This window comes from Octodon degus, unplaced genomic scaffold, assembly GCF_000260255.1.
Source record: "Octodon degus isolate 3935 unplaced genomic scaffold, OctDeg1.0 scaffold00014, whole genome shotgun sequence".
Taxonomy (NCBI): Eukaryota; Metazoa; Chordata; class Mammalia; order Rodentia; family Octodontidae; genus Octodon; species Octodon degus.
In genome coordinates, this window is record NW_004524590.1 from 17,843,883 (window position 1) to 17,850,404 (window position 6,522).

The following is a 6,522-nucleotide window of genomic DNA, read 5'->3' on the forward strand; positions in this document are numbered from 1 at the left end:
ACAGGGCTGGATGAAGCATCATCCTGGGTTCTTGGCCTCTGGATGGACTCCTGGGGTGTTGCCATGGGCTCTACGTCTTCACTTGGACTTGTGCAGGATATTGGTGTGGGACCCAGGCCCTCAGCTTTATTCTTTGCGTCTTTGGTGTGTGGACAAATTTCCTGCACTCTTGTAAACTTGTTTTTATTTTTGGGGGGGTGACTATTATAAAATAAGCATGTAAATTATGTGTTCTGTAATAAATTGTGCCGCTTTCAAACCCTGACTACACCGTATCTCATGTCTTGATCTTTTTTGTTGCCCTTTTTCTCATTGCCCTCCTCTCTCCCCACTTGCCAAGATCCCTTTCCTCATCTCCGAAAATGACAGATTTTCCTAGGATGAATGTGAGAGAAGAAATTAGAGAAACTCATTAACAGATTTTATAAGACAAAAATTAAAAACATTTGTTAATGTTTTCATCCCTCTGTTATGGAGACAAGTGTTCTTTCCTTGACTCTTTTTTTTTTTAATCTTTACATATTCGATACAGGGTCTTGCCAAGCAGTTCGGACTCATAGTGATCCTCCTGTCTCAGCCTCTCCAGCACCGAGATTACAAGTGCACACCACCACATCCAGTCTCAACATCTCAGCATGCTCACAGGGCAGGATCAGCACAGCATGTGGTGCCCAGGACTGAACCCTTGCCCTGCACTCTACCTAAACAGGCGCTTTACTCCATCCTTCTCTTGACTCTTGAGTCCTAGGTGACCTGGGAAGGTAGAGCTGAGGGCTGCTGGGTGAAGGTCGCAGAAGACAGTGCAGGTTCTGCATGACTCCACCTGGCTTCCTCGTGCTGATCTTCTGAGCCACCATGCAAGATGTTGAGGTATCCTGAGGCTGCCACACTGTAGGGAAGCCTGGAACTCTCCATGAGGGGACCTCACTGACATACTCTGAGACCACACAGAGGAAGAGGCATACACAGCCAGCCCCCAAATGTCCCTGGGCTTCTCCTCTAGATCCAACTAACATATAACAGCAACAGTAGGAGCCTGACCAGCCGGTCGAGTACTTCCCTAGTCCCTGACACACAGACACCAAGAGAGGTGACACCAGGATTGTTGTGGCTTCAAGTTACCAACAATCCGTGTGGCTTTCTGAATGGCAATGGATGCCTAGAACACAGATCTCTACTCAATAGAACACCATGTAGCCATTTAAAAGTTCACTTTAAAATACTACTTTCTCTAAGGAAGCATAGATTCTCTAACATTTAGAATAGAGGAAAGTATTATACACATTAAATCGGAGCTGTTACAAATCCATATTAAAATTAAACAGTCCCAATGGTTATTCATATTCAGTTGGTAACATGATGGGTGATATTATTTCCCTAACTTTACAAACTGTAGTTCTAATGACTGTATAATTAGTTAATGAAATTATTTGCTCCTTAATGAAAGCAAAAACCTGAGAGAAAAAGATTTCTTTTTAAAGTAGCACATCAGCAAAATGAGAAATAATTCTAAAACATCAGAAACTCTGTGAAGTACTGTGACAAAACTGATCCCTTTCCCAGGAGGGATTATAGACTGAGATGGAACCCCTAAGGGTTACGTGATAAAATGTAAAAATTGTATCCTCCATGTTTCCTAAGTTCAAAGGGAGCCTATAAAAATAGCCCATGGCCAAAAATGCTCTGCAGAGATTCTTTTTATGTTATGTTTTTTACTCTTTATGACACGCATTATAAAGGGGATTTGTATAAAATGCAAACAAAACAGAATGGTTGAAATGTCTAAGTGAAAATGTGGCCTTAAGGTTCTCTCTCTTGGGACTCACTTAGAGACATCCGCTTGCAGGATGCCACCCCTGAGTTCCTGGAGGAACTCAGTCCCCTCCTCGGAACACAGGCAGCTCCCTGTGGCTCACTGGTCTTCCAATCAAAGGACACCCAGACGCTCAACATCCAATTGAAGGAATAAGAGTTGGTAGTGGCAAATACTAGTACTATTAGTGTTGTAGTCAGGGCTTACAAGGGAAAGGATTTAATACAGGACAAAGAGTCAAAAGCAAAAGACTGTGGGCTATCTGTACACATGCTAGAGATCCAAAGAACCCAGCTGAGGGCCTGGATCACGAGGTTCTGCTCCAGGCCCACAGGAGGCCTGGAGCCCATGACACTGGCTCATGCCAGTCGGCGTCTAGGCTCTGCTCTTGGAAGCCTGAAAGGTTAGCGGTGGAAACTAGAAAGTATGTGCCAGCAGGATGAAGGATCCAGGCCAGCAGGTTGCGCGAGCTGCACTGGAGCCAGGAAATGGCACTCAGGGTAAGGACCCTACCTCTGCCCCCAAAAAAACTCAGCCACCAGGAGTCCAATTAAGTCCTGAGCTCCCCGACGTTGATGAAAACAGCTGAGTTCAGATCACAAAAACCAGCAAAACAAGCTTCACCACGACAATAAGCAACACACCCTCTCCCCACCCTTATCTGCTTTCACGCTGTTGGCAGCAATCCTTGGGTGGGCCTTCCACACCCAGCACCACGATGAGGCAGTTCATTTGGATATTTCAAGCTGAACTCATTAACACATTAGTTAACCTACCATAGCTATTAAGAAGGAGACTTAGAAACTCACAGAACCAAAAATTAGAGAAAAAGAAGGGCTGCAAGATCAGCCAACATTTTGGCCATAGCCTTTCAAGGTCAGTGAGGACTCAGGACATAGGAGAACCTGTACTATAACATCCTGTAACTCAGTTGTGTCCCAAATTTTCTGATCAAGCATATTATGGGGCCACAGAGGAAAGTGATCAATGAATGTAGAGTGTGTCTAAGGAGAATCACATGGAGAGAAAACATTCTCTCAGGCTTTCACAGAGAACCAACTGGTCAAGCAATGGCTGTGACTCATCCACATGGCTGACACTGACAAAGGATCTGCAAACTGTGGCACAGGGTTTCAGGGTAAATCCTGAGGGGACTTGACTGATCTTGTCAGATACAAAAGTTACATTTCTTGTTCTATAGGTTTTGCTTTGTCTTGATCTTAACCATCCTGCAGAAAAGTATGAAAACCAGGTATGAAAAGTAAAGCCATATTAATACGCTGAGCTGTAAAGGGCTCAAGTCAACAACTTCTGACATTGCCAGTCCTATGAATAACCCACTACTGTTATGAACTACTGGACTATATTGGATTATTTTGCTGAATTCACACACCTACAATATTTAAATGGCAGTGGAATACTCACCTCTGACAAAACTACACCAAAAAAAGGGGACACAAATGACGGACCACTTTGTATCTGTGTATACAAAATAGCTAGGATAGATAGACAGCTACTTTCTCTTAATTCAATGAAAAGAAAGATTTGTTCTAGTAGTGTTTGGACAGGTTATCATGTCTGCATCTTGTACTATGAAAAACCACTATGAAGACAACAATATGCAATGCATTAATTATTGAAACTGTCTTATTAATCAGTTTTGAAACTGTCTCATTGTTATTTGGTTCTCAATAAAATTAATAAAAATATTAAAAAAGAAACTCACAGCAGGCACTGGCCCATTTTAGTTTATCAAATTCCACAGGGGAAGGATTGGGAGAGCCCCTCTTCAGGCTGCTAAATTTCTTGGTAGCCCACTGGGCACTTGCATGTTGCCCTTGGATTATGAAGCCCCGGAGAGTGTGCCCCTGGCGGTTGCCAGGTTGTGCGGTCCAATATCCTTCCTGGGCACCCATGTGCTTGACCAGGAAAATAAGACTTTATTATTTTGGAAGTGAGAGCAGTAACCAAGAACGAATGATTACAGGCTTTGATGTATGAAGATAATAGTTATTTGTAGCAAGGAAATTTCTTGAAAAACTTGCTAAGCTTCTGACCTATTTTATTTGCCCACAGTCTGTGCAAGGTCTTATCTACACCTATCATTTATACCAAAGACCCTATATCTAGAGGTCAGCAAACGCTTCCTTTGAAGGACCAGATCATAAATATTTGAATTTGGTGGGTGGGTCAAAAGGCAAAGATCAATGATATTATGTACTTAAATAATAGAAATGTCCACAAATTTTTTCTACCTGTTTTCAATTCAGAACCCTAAAAAATGAGCAGAAAGCCAGGTCTGCCCAGCAGGCAGCCAAGGTTGCCCACCCTGCTTGACTCAGAAATTGACTGGCCTTTGTTCTATACTTCTCTTGAGCATCATGAAAACAGTCATTCTGTGAGCCCTTGAACAGTAGCCTATAAAGGGCCACATTCAAGTGATCCCTGTTGCCATTTGTCTTTTGACTGTGCTTATGCTGGTGTTTGCCAGGGAAATTGTAGTTGAAGATGCTTGAGATAAGCTTATCTCGGTTAAGCTGCCCTTTGAGAGCCACTATGTCTGCTCCAGTTTGCAGTCCACATGTAATTGGCCTTTAGATCCCCCAGGGCTAAACTCTCTATTCTCTTAGACTGCATGACACAGCAAAGCCATATCCTTTCTACCAATGCCTATAGGTAGACAGTGACGGCCACAGCTCATCTGTCTTGTCAGGAGTGTTAGAAAAACAGCCAGTGCACACCATGTTGTTAAATGTTCTTCAAGTTCCTCAATGGTGCAGGCTTGGTCTCTCATAGCTCTGCCTCCAGAACAATGAGTGGAACCTACTGAGGCTCACCAGCTTCCAGCCTGCACTATCTGTGTATAACACCTCCCATGTGACCACTTCAACTAGCCCAGCGCCATGCACACGAGTGCCACTAGTTGCAGCCTTCCATATCAGGTATCAAATTCTCTGAGATATATGGATATAGATATAGACATAGATATGGTATTTTTGGTCTTGATCTTACAGTCCAAGATTATAGGTTAGCTTCCAAATACCAAGACAGAAAAATATCTTTAAAAGAAAGAGGTGCATCTTAGTTATTTTTCCCACTGCTGAGACAAAACACCCAACACCTACAAGTGAAGGGAAGAAGGGTTCACTTAGCTCACAGTTCATAGAGATTTCAGTCCATCATTTCAGGCTGTTGCCAAGGCAGGGTGGCTTTGCAGGGAACAGTTCAGAGAGGGCAGAAGACAGCGAAAGCAATCAGAGGCCACAGAAGCTTCTTTCTGCCCCTTTTATAGTCTATCTAGGCTACTGGGGATTAGGGTGGCCTCATTCAGTAATCCTTAATCCCAGAATCACACGCTCTACATTCAGCCACCTCTGAGAAAGCCTCACCTACAACCACAAGAAGCCCTGGGTGGTCAGCTAGACATAAGTCTTAACAAGGCACATGTTCCAGATGACATTGAAAGAAGGCTATTAAGGCATCCAGCCATGGGCCCCCTTCCCCAACACCTCTTCCAATGTTCCTGGATGCCCCAACCACAACTGCGCTGCAAATATTTAACCTTGACTGTCTGTATCCAGCTGCTTACGCATATAACTTTTTTCAGCCTGCTTCAAGGACTCTATATTTTGTCCCCAGAACACCCTGGCCCAGCCAGGCACACTTTATGACTCCCCTTCCCCTATTCCCACCTGCTCTATAAAGTCCCTGCCTCCCCAGCTGTTGCTGCTATTCAGGCTTGCTGAGCAGCCTGGCACATGCTAGTAGCCATCAATAAGCCACTCCTTTCATGCCAGTTGACATGAGTGTGGTCTTGTGTGGGTTTGACACAAGTTTTCCAACAGTTTTCCTGTCAAAGGCTCTTAGGAGTTGCTAACCAATACTACAGGTGGCATGTCACAGGCCAAAACATGGAGACATGCCCATGCCTAACTGAAAGAGAACTGAGAAAGTCTCTATTATGGCACCCATGACACTAGTCAAAATCAAGGCCCTATCACTTTAGAAGAAAAAAATCCCTAGGGCCAACTAGTTCTTACTTTTATAGAAGGGTACTAGTATAATTGCTGTGTGTGTGTGCGCACACACATGCATGCACATGTGTGTGTGATGCAAGAATTGAACCCAGGGCCTTCACACTGTTACAGCCCCAGCCCTCTATTTATTTTTTTAGACAGGGTCTCTTTAAGTCATTAAATTGCCATGCTGGGATGAAACTCGCAATCCTCCTGCCTACGCCATCTATGGTGCTGGAGTCACAGGCATGTATTACCATGCCTGGCTATAAATTCTCATTTTTGAAAATGGAAACACTGAAGCTCAAAGGGGCTTGTTGCTGCTGGGATTGCAGTCCAAAGCCAAGATCCAAGCCCCAGCAGCCTGCCCCCGAGGTGTAGCATTCTTATAGCGCCAACTAGCTTTCACATAGCCTCACACATCCTTGAGGGCCCTTCCAACCTACACAAAAGGAGGCTCCTGGTGGAAGGAACAGCTGTGGGCTTCCTGTCTGCTGTCACTTGGAATCTTAATACTTATCAGAATTTTCAAACTAACTCTGAGCAAACAGATGGGAAAAAAGGAAACTGTGGTCTTCCAGCAAATGAACAGATAAATGAAATGTGCCTTACCTGTAGAGTGCTGTATTACTTGGCCTTAAGAGGAAACAAGGTATTAAGGAGTAGAACGTGGCTAAACTTTTTTTTCTGTTT